At 37.3% G+C, this 22,040-nt stretch overlaps 1 protein-coding gene across 1 annotated transcript in view; it reads right to left on the bottom strand.

The window, feature by feature from the left end:
- Positions 1 to 22,040, bottom strand: part of PTPRT (protein tyrosine phosphatase receptor type T) — a 1,291,533-nt gene that overhangs the window by 520,519 nt on the left and 748,974 nt on the right. The gene's annotated exons all lie outside the window — the stretch shown is intronic.

Genomic DNA, 22,040 nt, shown 5'->3' on the forward strand with positions numbered 1-22,040 from the left:
CCACCAGGAGTGCCTTCAGTTCTAAGTTCAAAGGATATCTTCGGGCAATAGTCTTAGGGGTTCCTCCAGTCTGTATCAGTCCAGTAAGTCTGGCCTTTTTTGGGAATTTGAGTTTTGTTCTACATTGTTCTCCCTTTTTATCCAGGACCTTCTATTGTGTCCCTGGTCAGAACAGTTGGTAGTGGTAGCCAGGTACCCCCTAGCTCTTCTAGTTTCAGGCTAGATGAGCCTGTGGTTCATGTAGGCTATTAGTCCTGCAGACTAGTTTCTTCTTGGAGTCTTTGGTTTCCTTCATTCTCTTTTGTTCCAGATGACTAGGGACCAATACTTGTATCTTAGATGGCCACTCGAAAGCTTTTAAGACCCCAGACAGTACTAACCAAAGTAGGATATAGAACACTATCTTTATGAACTATGTTATGCCAATTGACCAAGCCGTTCCACAAAACTATGGTCGCAAGCCTTCAAACCGAGTAAGCCAATCCTGCAAGGTGTGTGGTTATATCTAGGAAGTATATGTAACTATGCCCACATGTGGTTTATTATATATCTGAATATATATGTAGGGCACACAAACATGTATATATATATGCCTATAGATACACCTGTACGTGCACACCCATATACTCACATGTGCCTTCCTATATACACTTAACCACTAACACTGACAAAGGTCTAATCTCTAAAATTTATAGAAAACTTCAACACCTCAATAACAAAAAGACAGTCCAATAAAAAAATGAGCAAAGGACATGAACAGATACTTTAATTTACAGTCGATAGCTTATTTATGCCATAAATTAGGACTCTTTGTCCCTGTGTTTTCTTGTGTGAACTTTATAGTTTTAGGTTTAACATTTAAGTCTTTGGTCCATTTTGTGTATGGTGGTGTGAGGTATGGGTCTTGTTTTATTTTTCTGCAAATGGATATTCATTTCTGCAAATGGGTATACATTAACCATTGTGCCATCAGGAACCCTTTCCTATAGACATTTATGCATACATATATACCTATGTAACCACACACGTATTTTTTGGTTGTTATTATTATTGTTGCAAAATTATTATTGTTGCAAAATTGTTATATCATTTACCAAAATTGTCCCTTATTCTTGTGTACTTCTTAGTGTTTTCACTTACCTTGAACGAGTCATGCAAACTTTACCAGTATTGGGTACTGCCTTTCTCATCACCAAAAAATAACAAGTGTCTACTATCTAGAATCCTATAGGGTCGCTATGAGTCGGAATCGGCTCGATGGCACTGGGTACTATCTAGAAAGTGATTCCTCCTTCCTCCCCTTTCCATCCCTGGTAACCATCAAAGAACATTGCTTTCTGTGTGTATACCTATTCTTGACTCGAGAACATATAATACCTGTCTGTGATTGACTTATTTCACTCAGTATAATGCCCTTCAGATTCACCCACGTTATAAGGTGTTTCACAGTCTCATCTTTATTCTTTATAGTCGTGTGTTATTCCATTGTGTGTATGTACCACAATTTGTTTATCCATTTATCTGTTGATAAGCACTTAGGTTGTTTCCATTTTTTTGCTATTGTGAATAATGCTGCAATGAACATAGGTGTGAATATGTCAGTTTGTGTCACTGCTCTTACATCTCCATGATCTATACCTAAGAGTGGGATTTCTGGATCATAAGATTTCTATTTCTAGCTTTTTGAGGAAGTTTGAGGAAGTGCCATACCACCTTTCATAGTGGTTGCACCATTTTACATTTTCATTAACATTTCTAGTCTCCCTACAACCTCACCAGCATTTACTATTTTTTTTTGATCAGTGCCATTATTGCTGGGGTAAGATGGTATCTCACTGTAGTTTCGATTTGCATCTCTAACGGCTAATGATTTCAAGAGTCTCTTCATGTGTTTATTAATTGTCTAAATGTCTTCTTTGGTGAAGTGTCTGTTCATGTCCTTTGCTCATTTTTTTTTTAATTGGATTGTTTGTCTTTTTCTTATTGAAGTGTTGAAGTTTTCTAAAAATTTTAGAGATTAGACCTTTGTCAGATATGCCATCGCCAATTTTTTTTTTTTTTTTTTCCAGTCTGTATGTTCTCTTCTTACTCTTTTGGTGGAAGTGCCAGTTATCTAGTTTATCTTCTGATGTTCGTACATTTTTAGTTACATTTGATATTTATGCCATAAATTAGGACCCTTGCTTTGTCCTTATGTTTTCTTCTGTGAACTTTATAGTTTTAGGTTTAACATTTAGGTCGTTGTTACATTTTGTATTAGATTCTGTGTATGGTGTGAGATATTGGTGCTGTTTGATTTTTCTGTAAATGGATATTCAGATTTGCCAGCACTATTTGTTAAAGAGACTATCTCTTCCCCATATAATGGTCTTCAACACTTTGTTGAAGATCAACTGTCCATAGGTGGATGGATTCACTTCTGGGTTCTCCGTTCTGTTCCACTGGTCTATGTGTCTATCATTGTACCAATACCCAGCTATTTTGACTACCATGGCTGTATAGTAGGTTCTGAGATCAGAAGTGTGAGGCCTCAGAGTTTGATCTTCCTTCTTCAGTAATGTTCTAGCTATCCAAGGCCTCTTTCCATATAAAGTTGGGAATTAGTTTTTCTATTTCATTTAAGAATGTTGTTGGAATTTGGATCAAGATTTTATGATATCTACAGATCGCTTTGGGTAGTATTAACATTTTCACAATGTTAAGTCTTCCTATCCATGAGCATGGTATGTTTTTCCACTTATACAGTTCTTTTTTTTGTTTCTTGCAGTAGTGTTTTGTAGTTTTCTTTGTATAAGTCTTTTACATCCCTAGTTAGACTTATTCCTAAGTATTTTATCCTTTTGGGAGCTATTGTAAGTGGTATTATTTTCCTGATTTCTTTTTCAGAATTCTCTTTGTTAGTGTAGAGGAATCCAACTGATTTTTGTATGTTGATCTTGTACCCTGCCACTTTGATGAACTCTTCTATTAGTTCCAGTAACTTTCTTGTGGAGTTTCTGGGATTTTCTATGTATAGGATCATGTCATCTACGGATAGAGATAGCTTTGTTTCTTCCTTATCAATTTGGATGTGCTTTATTTCCCTTTCTTGCATTATTGCTCTAGTGAGGACTTCCAATACAATACTGAATAACAGTAGTGATAGTGGGCATCCTTGTCTCCTTCTTGTTCTCAAGGGGAGTGTTTTCTGTCTCTTCCCCATTGAGGATGATGTTGGCTGTTGGTTTTGTATATTGCACTTAATTATGTTGAGGAATTTCCTTCTATTCCTCTTTTGTTGAGAGTTTTTATCAGGAAAGGGTGTTGGATTTTATCAAATGCCTTTTCTGCATCAATTATGACCCCCATTGGTTCTTATATATATAGCCTTATAATTGTCATTTTCTAGCTGCTTTTGCAATTTTCATATTGATTTGCTCTTTGACCTGAGGGTGTGTGAGAGGGTTTATTATATTATTATTTTAATTTCCAGGTTGTTGTTGTTGGGTGCCATTGAATTGGTTTCAACTCACAGTGACCCCATGTGATAGAGTAGAACTGTCCCATAGGGTTTTCTTGTCTGTAATCTTTATGGAAGCAGATCACCAGGTCTTTCTCCTACAGAGCTGTTGGGTGGGTTTGAATAGCCAAGATTTTGGTTAGCAGCCAAGTGCTTAATCATTGCGCTACCAGGGCTCCTTAATTTCAGGTACAGGGCATATAATGTATACAGAGTTTTTTTTTTTTTTTTTTCCCCCAGTATTGCACAACAAGCTATTTATTGGGACTGTCACATTGACAACTGAATGCAAGGAGAGTGCCCCACAGCAAGAGGTAAGTAGCCACAGGGAACCACCAGCGGGGGAAGAAGATATAAAAATCCTGAGGAAGAGAAGGGAGTGAGGGAAAGTTTACAAGTCCCTAGGTGATCTCTATCTGTGCAGGGTGGGAGGTCTCTGGGCCAGAGAGCTCTGAAGGACAGTAACATCCTAGAGTCCATATAACTACAGGATTTTATCTTATCTACAGGTAACAGATATTGGATGCAGTTTCCAAATATAAAGCAGGAAGGCTCTAAATGGCTAAAATGTGCTTATATTTGGGCTATTCAGAAACAGTTGGATGTTTACAAATTTGAGTTTGGTATCAGTGAGTTTTCTGAGCTAATAGCTTTCAGCTTGCTATGAAGAAGTAAACAACTCAAGGCCAGTATACGTTTTGATTCATCTATAGAACACTGAACATTCCTGAAAACATCTTTGTATGGGCATATGCTTTCATTTCCCTCTGGTGAATACCTAAAGGAGGGATGTCTGGATCATAAGATAGGTGTACATTTAACTGTTTAAGAAATCATCAAGCAGCAGTCCAATGTGGTGATATATTTTTACATTCCTACCAGCAGTGTATGAGATTTCCATTTTCTCCTGTGAAAAATTATTGTAATTTTATTTTTGGTGAAAATACACACAGCAAAACATACACCATTTCAACAACATTTACCTGTACAATTCAGTGACATTGACTACATTCTTAAGTTGTGCAACCATTCTTCCTATCCTTTTTCCAGATTATTCTACCACCGTTAACATAAACTTAAAAAAACCAAAAACATCAAACTCATTTCTATTGAGTCGATTCTGACTCATAGAGCAACCCTACAGGGCCGAGTAGAACACCCCATAAGAAACCATAGGGTTTCCAAGACCAGCTGGTAGATTTGAACTGCCAACCTTTTGGTTAGCAGCCTGAGCTCTTAACCACTGTACTGCCAGGGCTCCAAACATAAACTTAGTACCCCCTAATCTTTCAAGTTGTTGTTGTCAGTTTGATCCACTATAGATAATTCTTTACAAGAGTATAATGCTCAAAGCAGATACACTTTATTCATTAATTGTTTGGTTCAAAAAAGACTTCAAGGGATAGTTTTGGTTTAAAGGTTATCCCAGAGTAATAGTTTCAGGGGATTCATCCAGCCTCAGTGGCTCCAGAAAGTCTAGATTCCATGAGAATTTGAAATTCTGTTCCCCATTTTTCCCCCTTTAGATCAGAATGCTTCTATTAAATCTTTGATCAAAATGTTCAGTAATGGTAGTTAGACACCATCTGGCTCTGGTTTCATGGCAAAGGAGGCACGTACTTAATCAGACACCTACGCCATTTTCTCCTCTGGTTCCTGCCTCTCCTTCTTTTTCTGCTGTGGTACACATAAATTTTAAAGAATAATAAAAAGGACAACTGTCACCAACAGCTTAGCAACAAAACATTATCAGTACATTTGAACCCCTCTGTTTTCCTCTCCTAATCCATAACTTTCCTTATTCTTAGAGGCAAATACTATTCTGAATTTTGTGTCAATCATCCAACTGCAAATATATCAATATCTACACACACACAGTCTTAGTCATCTAGTGCTGCCAAAACAGTGGACGGCTTTAGCAATGAGAAATTTATTTTCTCACCATCTAGTAGGTTATAAGTCCAAATTTGGCGCATCAGCTCCAGGGGAAGGTTTTCTTTTTCTGTCTGCTCTGGAAGAAGGTCCTTGTCCTCAATCTTCCCCTGGTCGAGGAACTTCTCAGGCGCAGGGACACGGTGTCCAAAGGATCTACTCTGCTTCTGGTGTTGCTTTCTTGTTGGTATGAGGTCCCCAACTCTCTGCTTGCTTCCCTTTCATTTTATCTCTTTAGAGAGAAAAGGTGGTGCAGGCCACACCCCAGGGAAACTCCCTCCATATTGGCTCAGGGAGGTGACCCGAGTAAGAGTGGTGTTACAATCCCACCCTAATCCTCTTAACATAAAATTACAATCCCAAAATGGAGGACAACCACAGAATACTGGGAATCATAGCCTAACCAAGTTGATACACACATATTTTGGGGGACATAATTCAATCCATGACACACACACATATATATAGTGTGTATTATATGCATCATGGAAACCCTGGTGATATAGTGGTTAAGTGCTATGCTGCTAGCCAAAAGGTTGGCAGTTTGAATCCAGCAGGTGCTCCTTGAAAACTCTATGAGGCAATTCTGCTCTGTCCTATAAGGTTGCCATGAGTTGAAATCGAGTCAATGGGTATGGGTATGGTATGGTATATGTATTATATGTAATATATAATGAAAAATGAACTGCTTTTTACATTTGAGTAAATGGAATCATAGTGAATGCATTCCACTGAAATTTGCATTTTCTCTCAACAATATATTTGCGATTCATCTATTTTGAAACTTATATTTTGCTGATTTTCTCTTCTGTATAGTATCCCATCGTGCATGGATATCACCATTAATCCGTTGTACTGCTGATGGGCCATTTGGAATGTCTAGAATTTTTAGCTTTTACAAAAAAGCTTTCTAGAAATATTTTTGCACATATCACCTGATAACCAAGCATGAGAGTTTTATCTAGGTGACCTATTTCAGAATGGAATTGCCACAATGTAAGCTTTACCATAAAATGCCAAATTTTACCTAGAGTGTTTTTTTTTTCCCAATTTATACCTCCTTCCAGCAGTGCATCAGAGTTCCCATTGCGCCATCATGCTTAGCAACATTAGACTTATTTACTTTTTTTTTAACCTGTAGAATGTGAAATTATATCTCAAGGCAGTTTAATCATCCATTTCTATGATTTTAATACAATTGACTATTTTTTTTTAGGTTTTTCTGGTTATTCATATTTTCTTTTATGAAATGTCTTTTTTTGTTAATTTTTTTCTTTGTGAATGCATCTTATTGATTCACTGAGATGCATTATATATTCTAGATATTTACTTGCTGTTGGCTTTGTATGTTGCAAATATTTGCTCCCAGTGCACGGTTTGTCTTTTCAATTAGTTTGTGGTACCTTTGAGGAACAGAGTTTAAAAATAGTCAAATTTATCAATATGTCCCTCACCATTTACACTATTTGTATTATCTATGAGAAAACTTTCTGTACCCTACAGTCATTAAGTATTCTTTTATTTTTCTTAAAATATAAAGGTTTTATCTTTTATATAAAACCAAACTAAACTCACCACCGTCGAGTCGATTCCAACTCATAGCGACCCCATAGGACAGAGTAGAATTGCCCCATAGTTTCCAAAGCCGTAAATCTTTATGGAAGCAGACTGCTACATCTTCCTCCCACAGAGTGGCTGGCAGGGTTCGAACTGCTGACCTTTCAATTAGCAGAAGAGCGCTTAACTACTGTGCCACCAGGGCTCCTACCTTTTATATATGAGGGCTTAATTCATCAGAAATTGATGCTGTCAATTGTAAGAGAGTGTCCAAATAATCACTTATCCCACCACTACATATTGGATTTTCTCCCTACCAACTTAAAAAATGGTTCCATATGTATATGGGTCTGTTCCTGTGCTTTCTATTCGTTTCTACTTGTCTAGTTCTGTAGCCAATACCACACTCCCTTAATTTCTATAGCTATGTTGTTACTGTGTGCTGTGGAGTCAATTCTGACTCCTAGTGACCCTAAGTGACACAGTAGAACTGCCCCATAGGGTTTCCTAGGCTGTCATCTTTACAGGAGCAGATTGCAGAGTCACTGGATGGGTTTGAACCCCCAACATTTCAGTTAGCAGCCAAGTGCTTAACTGGTGTGCCACCAGGACTCCTTATTACTAGGAGGGCACTTCCATGATTTTCCTTTTAAATTAAAGGCTCTACTTAGCAAGTTTCATTGGGATTTTGATTTTAATTGCATTGAGTCCATAGGTTTCTTTGAAAAGAATGGGCATCTTAAACATATTGAGACTTTTTAATCCAATTGTCTTTCAATAGTATTTTATAATTTTCTAATAAATATAACTGACTTTTGGAGGGTAATCTTTTTATTGAAATATACAGAAAGTACACAAATCTTAAGTGTACAACTTGATAAAATTTTAAAGCTCATACATTTATGTAACCAGCAACCAGATCAAGACTGAAAACATTACTATGACATAAGAAACAGAACCCTCCCCCCACGCAACTGCCTTGTCTAATCACTCTCCTCATTGTTTTAGCCATAGACTAGCTTGCCTCTTTCTCAAACTTAAGGAATCATACAGTACATAAACTTCGATGTCTAGCTTTTCTCATTTTTTGCTCTGTATTAAGTTTTTGTGAGATGTGCATTCACGTTGAGTGTGATAATAGTTGGTTCATTCTCTTTGCTGTAGAGATTTACATTGCAGAAATAGACTGTAACTTACACATTCTAATGTCAATAGATTTTTAAATAGTTTCCAGTTTGGGGATCTGGCTGCTATGACCGTTCTTGTGTATGACTTTTTATATACTTATGTGCTCATTTTTGTTAGATATTTGCCTAGAAGTAGAATTGCAACGGTGTTCAGCTTAAGTAGAACCTGCCATATGGTTTTTGTTTTCTAAAGTGGTTATACCAATTTACACTTTGCCTGCAGTAAATAAGAATTCCAGTCAAGTCATTAACCTGTCATTAACATTTTAATCTTTCTAATATATAGAAACTTTGGTAAATTTTTATATTAATTTTAATATTTTATCTACATAATATAGTAGTATTCTGAGAAATAAATTCTTCGGGCTTCATGTCTATCTTTTTTATATAGCTGGATCTAACAATTCTTTGCTAATAAGGTTTTGGTTTCTGAATATATGTTCGTGAGAGAATTAAGAGAAGTTTTCTTTCTTGTGCTGTCCTTAACTAGTTTGGGTATAAAGTTGATATTTACTATGTAAAATGAGTCAAGGAATTTCTTCACTTTTTCTATTATCTAAGATTTTATGTAAGATAAGAATTATCTGTTTCATAAAATATTTGGTAAAACTTGCCTATTAAGCAATTTGGACCTAACGTTTTTAAAGTACTGATTAAATTTCTTTAACCATCATGGGATTATTCAGATTTACTTTTTTTTCCTGTCAGTTTTTATATTTTTCTCTAGAATGTGTTCAAATTTTTTTTGAGATTCATTAGCCTAAAGATTATAACATTCTTATCTTTTAAATCACTGATGCATTTATAATTTTTTTTTCCATGTGTAATATTGTTCATTTCTACCTTCTCTCTTTTTTCTCCACTTAACCCTGGTGGCAAAAGGTCAGCAGTTCAAACCCACCAAGTGCTCCTTGGAAACTCTATGGGGCAGTTCTTCTCTGTCCTCTAGGGTCGCTATGAGTCGGAATCAACTAGACAGCAGTGGTGGGTTTTAATCCTGGCAAGGATTTTTCAATTATTTTAACCAACTTTGACTTTGTCAATCTTTCCTATTGTACATTTGTACTCCATTCAATTAATTTTTTCTTTTACTGTAATGATTTCCTTCTTTCTATATTCTTTGTGGAAACTCTGGTGGCATAGTGGTTAAGAGCTATGGCTTCTAATCAAAAAGGCTGATAGTTCGAATCTACCAGGCACTCCTTGAAAACTCTATGGGGCAGTTCTACTTTGCCCTATAGGGTCACTGTGAGTCAAAATTGACTCGACAGCAATGAGTTTGGGTTTCTGAGTTATAGTCTTTGTGTTTATTCTAATTTTTGAAGTGGGATACTTAGCCTATTAATTTCCAACTTTCACTCTTTGCTACCAAACATTTTATTGCTTAAATTTCTCTCTAAATACTGGTTGAGCTGCATTCTACACATTCTGACATATATTTGCATGATCATACAGTTCTAACTATTTTCCCATTTCATTATGATTTCTTCTGACCCATAAGTAATTTAGAAGTGATTTAAATTCTCACAGATTTTTATAAAATTATCTTTTTAATATTTTTCTTTTACCTTGTAATCACAGAATATAGTCTATGTGATATTGTGTTGAGAGTGGGTTTATGCCTAATACCATATGGTCAAATTTTATAAAAGTCCTGTGTTTTCCAGTTGACCACTTAACGATTGTGTTGGTCAAATCTTCGCAACTATTTTAATTAGAAAAAAAAGTTTTGTTTTTTTTTTCTAATTAAATTATCAATTACAGAGAGAAAGTATGTTAATATTGCCCACAATGATGATGTATTTGTCACTTTCTCCTTGTAGGTCCAACAACTTCTGCTTTGCACTTCTGAAGCTATATTAATAATGGCATAAATAATTTAGAACTGGTTATATCTTGAAGGTGAATTGATTATTTGTCATATGTAATGGTGATATCTACCTCAATGTTTACAGTTAATGCAGTTTAGGTACTTTGCAAGCTACTCTTAGTGTTTCATTATTTTTATTTTATTTTATTTTTCTTGTACATTGCTCATTTTATTTAAGTTTTCAAATGTATTGGGATGAGGTTAGCGACTGTATTATATTGTTAAATTCTGCCATATCTGTAGGTAGAACCATTGTTTCCCTTAATAGTCTGTGTGTGTCTTCTGTCCCTTTTGGTTTTCTGGATCTTTTTTATGTTTTTTTCCCCCCTGTTTCATTTCTATTCTCATGTTAATTTTCTCCATTATTTTACTTTCAATTAATTTAATGATTTAATGCATTTTTCTCACTTATTCATTTGAAAGACTAGCTTACTAATTCTCAGCCTTTTCTAAAATAAAGACAAAGAATTATAAATCCCAAATTAGCATATTTTGTTAAATTTTTGTATTGAGATAATTGTAGATTCACATGCAGTTAGAAGAAATAATACAGAAAGATTCCTTATTACCTTTATCCAGTTTCCCAGTTCCCCAAACAGTAACATCTTACACTGTTCATGATCAGAAATTGACATGAACACAGTCAAGACTCAGAACATTTCCATCTCCACGAAGATCCATCCATCATGCTGCCCTTTTATAACCACATCTACTTTCCTCTTCCCGTACTCCCTTCCTTAACCCCTGGCAACTACTAATCTGTTCTCCAGTTCTGTAATCTACAATTTGCCTTTTCAAGAAAGTTATATAAATGGAATCATACACTGTGCAAACTTGGAGTTGGCTTTTTTTTTTTTTTTTTCCTCCCACTCAGCCTAATTTACTGGAGATTTATCCAGGTAATTATGTGTATGAATAATCTCTTTCTTTTTATGGCTGGATAGTATTTTAAGCAATAAATGTACTACTGTTTGTTGAGCCCTTTGCCCATTCAAGGACATCTGAGTTGTTTCCAGTTTGGAGCTATTATAAATAAAGATGCAATGAATATTCACGTACAGGTGTCTATATGACCACTGTTCACACAAAAGCTTGTACACAAAAGTTTATAGCAACTTTATTTTACTAACCCAACAAAACCCAGTGCCATCGAGTCGATTCCGACTCATAGCGACCCTATAGGACAGAGTAGAACTGCACCACAGAATTTCCAAGTATATTTTTATATACCGTATTTTTATGCAAATAATATGCACCTTCTACATTTGTTTGCCAACTTTGCCCTCCCCTCATGAGGTATTTTCATAAGTGCTGCTATGCCAATTTTTCTTCTGTATGTTGCTGTAAAAAATTAGTATAGTGAGATTATGAAAATATCTTCTGGGGGGAGGGTGCAGTTGGCAAACAAACATAGAAAACCCATCGCTGTTGAGTTGATTCTGACTCAGAGCAACCTAGGACAGAGTAGAGCTGCCCCATAGGATCTTCAAGGCTGTAAATCTTTACGGAGGCAAACTGCCACAACAGCAAACTGCCACAACTTTCTCCCATGGAGCAGTTGGTAGGTTTGAACTGCTGATGCATTATTTGTGTAAAATATGGTAATTTCCTTGTTAATCTATGAGTAGTTATTTGAAGTTTTTCTATGAGTAGTTATTTGAAGTTTTAAAAGCTATCTCTGTGTGTGTGTATATTTTCATTCTTGATTTCTCTATACACACACATAGGCACACATATAGGTATATATGTGTGAGTATTCATTTTTTTACATCTGTTGAGTCCTTATTTGATCAGTTTATAAGTTTGCCATGTGTGCTTGTGAAAACACCAGGCATTGTCATTTCTGAACATCAAATTCTTTGTATGTCCACTAGATCTTAACGTTTTATTCACTTGATTACTCAATTACTGAGATGTATGTAAGATCTCCCAGTACAATGTTGCATTTGAAAATTTTCTCTTCTAGCAGTCAAGTTTTATTTCATGTATTTTAAGCTGCTTGGTTAAACCAAACCCTAACCCTTTGCCGTCGAGTCGATTCCGACTCACAGCAACATACGGTTATTGTATTGCCTAGTGAATTAATCCTTTCATCATCATATAGTTTCCTTTTTTTTTTCCTTAATAATGTTTTTTGCCTTAAGGTCTGTTTTGTCTTATATTACTAGAGTGACAACCAGCTCTCTTCTGGCTAGTTTTTGCCCATAATATCTCATTCCATTGCAATAAAAAAATTGTGTTGATTTTCTCATCTCTCACAATCTCTTTGCATCCTTATATTGGGAATGTGTCTCTGTAAGAGCATGCACCTGAAGAAATTAAAAATCTTTTTATCATAATAAACAGCACAAAGTACAGAAAACTAAAAACAAATGTAGAGCTTAATAAATTTTTATGAAGCAAATACCCTTGGCATCATCACTAAGGTCAAGAAGTAAAATTTACTAGCCACTCCAGGAGCCCCATCTCAGTCACAAACACTTTTTCTCCCCCCTAAAAGTAACAAGTACTCTGACTTCATCGCTTCCTGCTTTTCTTTATAGTTTTATTATTCAAATATTCATCTGAAAACACCACAGTTTTAGTTTGTCCTGCTTTGTTTTCTAAAGATATGTCTTAACTCTCCTCTAATCTACGCATTTGCTCTAGTTTCAGCCTGCATATTCTGTGTCCCAGCTCTGAAATCAACTACTTCTCCAAGGAGGCCTTTTAGTGACTCCTTTTTATTGGAGAATGTTATTTAGAAACCAAGATCTGGATGCTAGTCGTGTTCATTGTTACTGGGGTATCATTGCTTCTGGGTCTTATCAACAGGCGAAGCTTGGAAATGCATGTACATATAATAAGCCACACATACACGCATATCTATATCTGTCATCCATCCGTCCATTCATTCTAATACCTCAAAATCTCAATCCAGCAGAATTCATTCTTGCCTTACTAATTCTGACCATTCCATACGAGTTTAAGAGAAAATACTTTTTAAGTTGATCGTAACATTTCCAACTCAGATACAGGACCACAGGGTTTTTGCTTAACTTCTTCTGTCTTACATCTGTATTGCCTTTCTTCTTTACCAAGAATCCGGGTGCTCAAAGAGACAGATTTGAATTGTCTTCTTGAATATCACATAATGACTCACACTGTATACCCAATAGTCTCAGAATAACAATAATTACCAATACTAACTCCACAATTTGGTCATTGAGCTAAGTAAATGTTTTCAATAGATACTCTATTTCCATCCCCACCCCCACCCCTACTAGTTGTACTTAATCTGCACTGGCAGTGCATATGGCCATTTAATACTATACTTCTCCCATACAAGTGTGATATTTATTTAATGTTCGCCATCAGCCCTAATTATGTTGGTTGACTGAAGCTCATTCTGGAGTAGATTATTCAGGAAGAACCATGAGAAGAATAGTCTCTAAGCTCTTGCAGGTTGATAGCAATCTATCGGCAGTCTTTATGCTTGACAGTCAGTCTTGTATATAAAGTCCTTGGCTCGTATTTTCTTTACTTGAGTACTGTGAATGTATTGCTCCATTTTCTTCTGGCACTGAAAAGCCTAAAACATTTTCTTTCCCTGATAAATGACTTTGTCAATTTGCCTGGAATCACAAAAAATTAATTTCTTCTAAAGTCCAAACATTTTACGAGAATATGTCTCAGTGTTAGCCATCCTGGGTCGATTTTCTCAAGCAGGTGTGTGCTGTTTCAATACATCATTTTTATTGTTGTTATTTCAGGAAAGTCTTCTTAAATTATACTTTTTTGGTATTTATCCCTTTGCTTTGGATTTCTTTTTTGGGAACTCCTAGTATAGATATGGAAACCCTGCTAACCAGAAGGTCAGCAGTTCGAATCCACCAGGCACTCCTTGGAAACCCTATGCGGCAGCTCTACTCTGTCTTACAGGGTTGTTAAAAGTCGGAATTGACTTTATGGCAGCAGGTTTGGTTTTTTTGATAGTATAGGTATAGGAGACCCTGAGTGGCACAAGTGGCACAAGTGCTCGACTACTCACTGAAAGGTTGGAGGTTCACATCTACCCAGAGGTGCCTCAGAAGAAAGTCCAGGCGGTCTGCTTCCAAAAGGTCACAGCTTTTAAAATCCCTGTGGAGCACAGTTCTACTCCACAACACGATGGGTCGGAATGAACCGAATGGCGACTGGTTTGGTTTTCAGTTTAGTACAGGTATGCTAATCTTCTCAGTCTATCTTCTAAATTTTTCCATTTTCTCTTGAATCCATTTATCTCTCTCACTCCTTTTCATTAAGTCCTCATTCGTTGTATTAATATACTCCTGTATGACTTCTGGAAACCCTGGGGGTATAGTGGTTGAGTGCTGTGGCCGCTAACCAAAAGGTCAGCAGTTCAAATCTACCAGGCGCTCTTCGGAAACTATGGGGCAGTTCTACTCTGTCCTATAGGGTTGCTATGAGTTGGAATCGACTCAACGGCAGTGGGTTTAGTTGGTTTTTGGTATTACTTCTAGTTTAGTCTAGAAACGTATATCTCTATGAATTTGTAATAATTTCCTGAGTTCTATGACATCATCCTGGAGTCCCTGGGTAGCGCTAATGGTTAACAAGCTTGGCTGCTAAATGAAAGGTTGGAGGTTCGAGTCTGCCTGAAGGCACCTTGGAATAAAGTCCTGGCTATCTACTTCTGAGTCAGAATCGACTGGATGGCAGCTGGTTTTATGACCTCATTCTGGTTTTTGTTTTTAATTCTAATTTTTCTTCTTTCATGTCTCTTATCATTTTCTTAATGCCTAGTGCTTTTTAAAATAGATTGTTATGGTTTTCATCTGACTAGTAGACACAGTTTCTGGCACACTTTGTCTGGAGGGATGCTCTTCTCCTTTTTCCTTATAATAACTTCGCTTGGGTTTCGATTTCAATCATTTTCTGTCCTCCCTTATATGAAATTAGTTTTCCTGAATATTTAGAAGGAGATGTAGTTCAGAATTTAACATCTACTGCCACATAGCTCTCCTCTCTCTCCTGCTGTTCTTGGGTCATGTTAAAAAATATGGTGATTTACTTTCTGAAGCCCTCTGTTTCTCTCTCACTCTTTTATCTGCATCTTCAATTTCCTGTCACTCTTGTCCCTGTGCTGCTCAATTTAGATTCTTAATCTCATTATTTATTCCTGAAAGGGAGCTTTTGGCTGGTTACTGTTGAGAGTTTCTAGAACCCAGTCTGCCCAAACTCTTCATCCCTTACTGCTGATCCCTTGTGTGCACTCACGATTGGAGTGTGCAAGATGACTCCCAGTGTCAGCTACTGTTCTCTACTTTTCAAGCTTTCCAGTGGGTTCCTGCCTGTTTTTTGATTTTGAGGTTCACATAATGCCTTGCTGGTTAAAGCCCTGACACCATGCAAGTTTTGTAGCTGTCAGTCTGACAATAATCTGATCTTCTTTCCAAGTGACTTAGCCTTTTTGCTTGGGAGCCTAAAAAAAAAAAAAAAATTTCCCTTTCAAGTCTAGAAATTTTACTGGACTATGTCTCAGTAGTAGCCATCCTGGTTGTCAGTGGTTTGGCCCTCCCCACTCATAATTTGTGGGGATACCTTGTCATCTAGATGTAGACATTGTCTTTTTTTTTTTTTCCTAAGTATTTGTTTCCTTATCAGTTTTTGTGCCATAACTGGGGATGAATCCAAAAACCATGCCATCACTTTCATCTTCTAGCATGCAACCTTCCTATTTTTTTTTTCTTTTTTAAAGACAACTTAATTTGACCATGCCTCTGTTAATTGATGAGTTTAGTACAACTCTATATCTATCATGGTCATGATAAACTTAGTATTTATCTCTTCCATTTTGTATTTTTAATTTGTCCTGCAATTTGTAACCAATTCCTTTTTCCATTCTCATTAATTCTATTCCCTCTCTTTTACTCTTTTGAAGTCTAATCAGTACTTCACTTCCCATACATCCAAGGATCTTAGAATATTTTAAAACCAGCTAACCCCCCATGTTATGTGCTGTTGTCCAATGGTTTAGTTCTATCTGTTTTTACCTGCATATGTTGTTGGGCAACTCAGAGTGACCCCATGCACGATAGAATGAGACACTGCCTAGTCCTGCACCATCCTTACAACTGTTTTTATGCTTGAGCCCACTGTTGCAGCCACTGTGTCAATCTACCTTGTTGAGGGCGTTACTCTTTTTCACTGACCCTTTATTTTATCAAGCATGATGTCCTTCTCCAGGGACTGATCCCTCCTGATAACATGTCAAAAGTATGTGACATGTAGTCTCGCCATCCTTCTAAGGAGCATTCTAGTTGTACTTCTTCCAAGACAGATTTGTTCATTATTTTGACAGTCCATGGTATATGCAATATTTTCTGCCAACACAACAATTCAAAAGTGTCAATTCTTCTCCAGCCTTCCTTATACATCATCCAGCTTTTGCATGTGTAGTAGGCGAATGAAAACACCATGGCTTGGGTCAGGCTCACTTTAGTCCTCAAGGTGACATCTTTTGCTTTTTAACACCTTAAAGAGGTCTTTTGAAGCAGATTTGCCCAACGCAATGCATCTTTTGATTTCTCGACTGCTGCTTCCATGCTGTCAAGTTGATTCTGACTCGTAGCAACCTTATAGGACAGAGTAGAACTGGGTTTCCAAGGAGCAGCTGGTGGATTTGAACTACCAACCTTTTGGTTAGCAGCAGTAGCACTTAACCACTATGCCACCAGGGCTCCATATGTATATTAGGTTACGTGTGTGTGTATATATGTGTGTGTGTATATATATATATATCCTTTTAATATATCATCCTAGTCCCATATCTCTCAACTTCATTTTTTTCCTCACGGTCTTCCTGCATACATTTTGGCTAATTTATTAAGTTCTGTCTTATAAGCAACTAATTCTCTTCTCAAGTATATCTCATTTCCTACATAGCATGTCCATTTCTAATTTCATATCTAAATTATATTTCTTTTTAAAACTGTGTTCCTGTTCCATTATCCCATCTTTTATTTCTTTGTATTCAACAATTTTTTCCTATTCAGCTATTCACTGGGGGTATGCCATTTCAAGTGCCTAAGCTTTACTGAGGGCAGAGCCTCAGTTCTAATTCCCCATAGTGCTATTAAAATTCAGGTTCTAGGCTCTTTTATTGGGAAATTCCCCTAGGTCAGGCAGTGTTTTCATTCACTTATGACTTTGTTCTCAGCTCCCATTTCATTTTTGTTCCCTAGAGATTTTCCTTAATTATACTAGCTTTATTATTCATTTAAAAGCACATTTGTTGTCTTCTTCCAGCATATAGGTAATTGTCGTAGGCCAATTTTTTAGAATAACTAGCTTTTAATGTTGGCCATAGTGGAAATCTGTGGGGTAATTTATAGATTTCCATTTCCCTAATCATAATCTCAAGATTGGGGTTTTCAGTCCCAGAGTTGAAAGGAGAAGCCACAGCAAAAAGGCAGAGAACACTGACTCCATTTGACAAGAAACGTTAGTAGGAGCTGTGCTTCCAGAATCGTTGCCTGGTACATAGTGTCTGTCTCTTGCATTTTATGTGAATGACAATTGGGTCAAACTTCCTCTGAAGCTTTTACAGGCGTTAATCTACTGTCTTTTAGCATTTAATGTTGCTGTGGAAGAGATTTTTTTCTTTTTCTCATACAGCGCTTGTACCACTAAAGGATTCTTTGTTTGGATTTTAAATCCATTAATTTTACTGTGTTGTATCTCTGTTTTGTTATCTTGAATAATCCTTTCCTAGAACACATTACGCTATTTTATTCTTTTTTTCTGTTTCTTAAGGTTTCTTCTTTGGGGTCACCAATTGTATGTTGGATCTCCTTTGCCTTCCATGTTTATTATTTTATCTCTAATGCTTTTTAATGTTTTGTCAATTTCCTTTTCCCCATTGTTCATGCTAATATGGTTCTTCATTTCTGTGATGACTATTTTGTGATTCTCTACTTCATTCCTGAGTTAAGCAACCTCATGGTTCATCTCCTACTTGATTTTCCTCTGTGTTGAATTTTTGGTATAAAGACGTAATTTCCTAATTTTCTTTAAAAATCAGTGGTGATAAATTTAGTCTCAATTTTAATTTTACCTGTGGCAATATTTTCTACAAGTGTTTTTTACTTACCTTCTCCCCATTCCTTTCCTCAGTTTCTTCTATTGTGTAGAATCTGTGCTGGTTTCCTTTTTGTAAGTATTATTACCCATCATTGAGCTGGGTTCTACCTCCATTAATTATTTGTAGGAGGTTGAGTTGGATGAGGGCAGGGTCATGTTCGAAGCTAGCAGGAATTCTCCTTAATTCACAGAGAAATTCTATATGCTACAAAGTGTTGGGTGTATACATTAGTTATTTTAGCCAGCAAAGATCAACATCATAAGATTCTGTCTCTTCTACCCTGATATACTGATAGACTGGCTCCTTGGTCCTTTGTTCCATCGTTTCTTCCTTGCTTCTCTATGGTGTAAAACTGTATCCAGGGATTGCCCCACCTCTCCGTGCTTTATTCCCAACACCAAAGGAATTATTGGCTTTGCCCCTTAGGGTACACTTCCATACCAATAGTGGTAGACTGTCCTGTTAACATTTTGAGATCTTCAGCCAGAGACGTCTTCTCTCAGCATCTGACCATGCCCTTATCCTACTCTGCACACTCCAGCCTCTCCTTATAGTTACTATTCAACATGATACATTCTTCCTAGTTTTAGCCTGGCACTTGCATTTTCTTTTTATGAAGGGGTAGTTTCTGAGAGCAGAAGGACCTTTATTCTGCCACCTCAAAATCAGAAGTCTGTTATCTTTCTTAACAACCTTTGATATGGAAAACGTTGGAGGCTTTTCGCAAATCTAAGTAGATTATAGGCTGTCCCCCCCAAAATGTCATTTGTAATTAGGTTGTCTGGAACTTGGAATGCATTTTCTTACAGAAACCAAGTTATAAATGGTGGTTGGCAACCAAGGCCACCTTTTCAATAGGATTGTTTAGCTGGATACATTGTGCTAATAGCATTATTCTGGCTTCACAGAACTGCCATTTATTATTCCTATGGAAAAAATGAATTCCAAGTTCCAGCTGGTAGTATAGAACATGTTGAAATGCAAAGCTAACTACATCATTCTCTTACTTAAAATCCTTCAGTAGTTCTTAAAACCCAAAAACTAAACCCAGTGCTGTCAAGTTGATTCTGACTAAACCCTGGTGGTGCAGTGGTTAAGTGCTACAGCTGCTAACCAAAGGGTCAGCAGTTCAAATCTGCCAGGTGCTCCTTGGAAACTCTATGGGGCAGTTCCACTCTGTCCTATAGGGTCGCTATGAGTCAGTGGTTCTTAGGCTAGAGAAAACATCCTTAACATGGTCGAGTTGATCCATGATATGACCCTTGTCCCCTCGGATGATGAACCACCTCACACACTGGCCTTTCAGTTACTGGAATATATCAAGCGTCTTCCAGTGCTGAAGCATATGCAGTCGCCCTTGCCTAGAATGTCCTTCCCTCACTTTTTTGCCTTTTTATGTCTACCTTCCCTTAAGAACTCAGCCTAAACTTCATTTGCTTGTATAACCTTCACAGACCTCAACCCAGGTCAAATAGCCCTGCTGTCTGCATTCTAACAGCATCATGTTTGTATTCTATTTCCAAGACTCCTCACAGTGCCTGGTGTATAGTTGCTGTCAAGCTGACTCCAACTCATGATAACCCTGTGTATAATAAAACAAAACACTTTCCAGTCCTGTCCATCTTCATGATCACGGATATGTTCCAGTCCATCGTTGTGGCTGTGCATTTTGAGTGTCTTCCAACCTAAAATCTCATCTTCCAGTGCTATACTGAATAATATGGTTGGGATCTATAGGGTTTTCATTGGCTAATTTTCAGAAGATCACAAGGCTTTTCTTCCTAGTCTGTTTTAATCTGGAAGTTCTGCTGAAACCTGTCTGGTATTTGGTATACCAGTGGCATGGCTTCCACTATTATGGCAACATGTAAGGCACCACAGTACAGCAAGCTGACAGATGGGGGGTGGTTGTATATAGTAGATGTTCGGTAAGTGTGTGTTGCTAAATTCATGGACAAACGAAATGGCTAGCTAGCTTGTGTCAAACACAAGTGTTCTTAAACCTACTTGCCTAGACCTAAGGAAACTTCTGTGTCCCTTAGTAGTTCTGATGCCTCTGGCCTAGATATCTTGGGTCTAGGTGATATCTGCATTATTTGTATGTTACATATAAACTCTAAATTTCATCCTTAGGATGACCAGTGTTATAAGTAATTCTTAGTATGATTAAGTGAGAACTCTGAAAAGCATTAAACACAGTCCATTACCTGATTGCTCATAGGGTCACAGTTTTAAATACTTAAAATATAAAACCAATTGCATTATGCGGCTGCAGAGTCTTAAAAGTCTCTAAATCAATCATTTTAAAACTGTAGCCATACATCCGGATTTTTCTGGGATAGTCTCATTTTTTTAATAGACTGGGCCCTTGATCTTATCTGTCTTTGTACCCCCCCTTTTTTTTTTTTCATAAAACCTGGCAACTGTCCATTTATGGTCTTGTCACTTATCAGTTTGTGGCAACTGTCTTTCTGAATCCTTTTATGCTTCCTGCTATGCTTAGTTCTTATAGAAAGAAGTCAGGTAGGCTTATAATACTCTATGTGAACCAGAGCTGACCATTTTGATTCTAAATATACTTTATCAAGTTTCCATACCTAACTCTGACTCAGTCCTCACCTGTAACATGGAGCTGGATACTGTCCAGCATGGTAAATGGCACTTTGCAGAGCCTCAATAAAGGCTTATGGGCTAGAATTGCTGGTTTTAAAAGAGGAAAAATCCCAAGAGGAATGTTGGTTAAAGGATGTGTTACCAAGATAAGAAAGGACATCTTGAGGTTGAGGAGCCCCAGTGAATACGTTGAGAGAGGGCACTCTGAGGCCTCCCATGTCTGACGTGTGAAACAAGAACAGCCACAACTGTGAAGAGAAGAATGGGAAAATCAGGTTTAGAAACACCCTGTGGGTGCCCAGCTCAAAATAAATTAAAAAAAAAAAAAAAATCTTGAAGATGCCATTTTTACTCCTGCGCAACGTGTTAGGGCAAAAAGATGAGTTGATGTATTTGTCATTGGGACTGGGAATAGGCTTATCTTTGCAGAAACATTACTACCCGAGCCAGGGTGAAATGGGTTCATTTAACACCTCTGCTCTTGGCTTTCTTTGCTTGATAGAGGATAGAGAATGTTGCCATAAACCCTTGTTGTCTACGAGCAAATCAAGCCTGTTTGTTAGTCTAGGCTGGGTTGGTGCTGGAAGAGTTTATGAGGCTGTGGACTTGCTGTTTGCGTCTAGCCATTAATTGATTTCATCTTTCTTGAGAAAACAGTGGGCTTTATACATAGGCCGATGAAGCAGTTTCTAGATTCAATGAGAAATTACAAGTGGTTCACTGAAGCAAGACCAGGTGAATGTTTTTGGAGAGAGATCATAACTTCCAGGATCACCTTCTTTTACAGAATGTAGGGACTCAGCACCCCTATTAACCCTGCACATCTGCTGTACACCAGGCTTTATTCAACATGGCTCCTATCTATAAGTCGCGCAGAGCCTAGTGGGAGAGACACCCACAGATACTCACAGCACAATGTGTTAAATGCTATAATTTAGGGAGGTATAAACTGCTTGCGAGCACTGAATAGTGAGCAGTTTACTTTTGGCATCAGACTTATGGGAAGAAGCCAATTTGGGGAAGAGAAACTGAAGCCCAGAGTACAGTGTTTCCTTGTCTCTCCTTGTTTGTGAAAATGCCTGTGCCTTTTTTTGTGGACTAAGGCTTCTTTCTGCCTTGTTCAACCAGCATCACCCAAAGCCGTCAGCAAGGCCAGAGGATAAGAGGCTAGAAGAGTGGGATGCAGGCACTCAAGGTAGCAGTAATTGTGCACCCCCAGTATTGCTTCTGGTCTGGTGGGGTAGGGTCCAAGTGCTT

The sequence above is a fragment of the Loxodonta africana genome, chromosome 24, assembly GCF_030014295.1.
Source record: "Loxodonta africana isolate mLoxAfr1 chromosome 24, mLoxAfr1.hap2, whole genome shotgun sequence".
Taxonomy (NCBI): domain Eukaryota; kingdom Metazoa; phylum Chordata; class Mammalia; order Proboscidea; family Elephantidae; genus Loxodonta; species Loxodonta africana.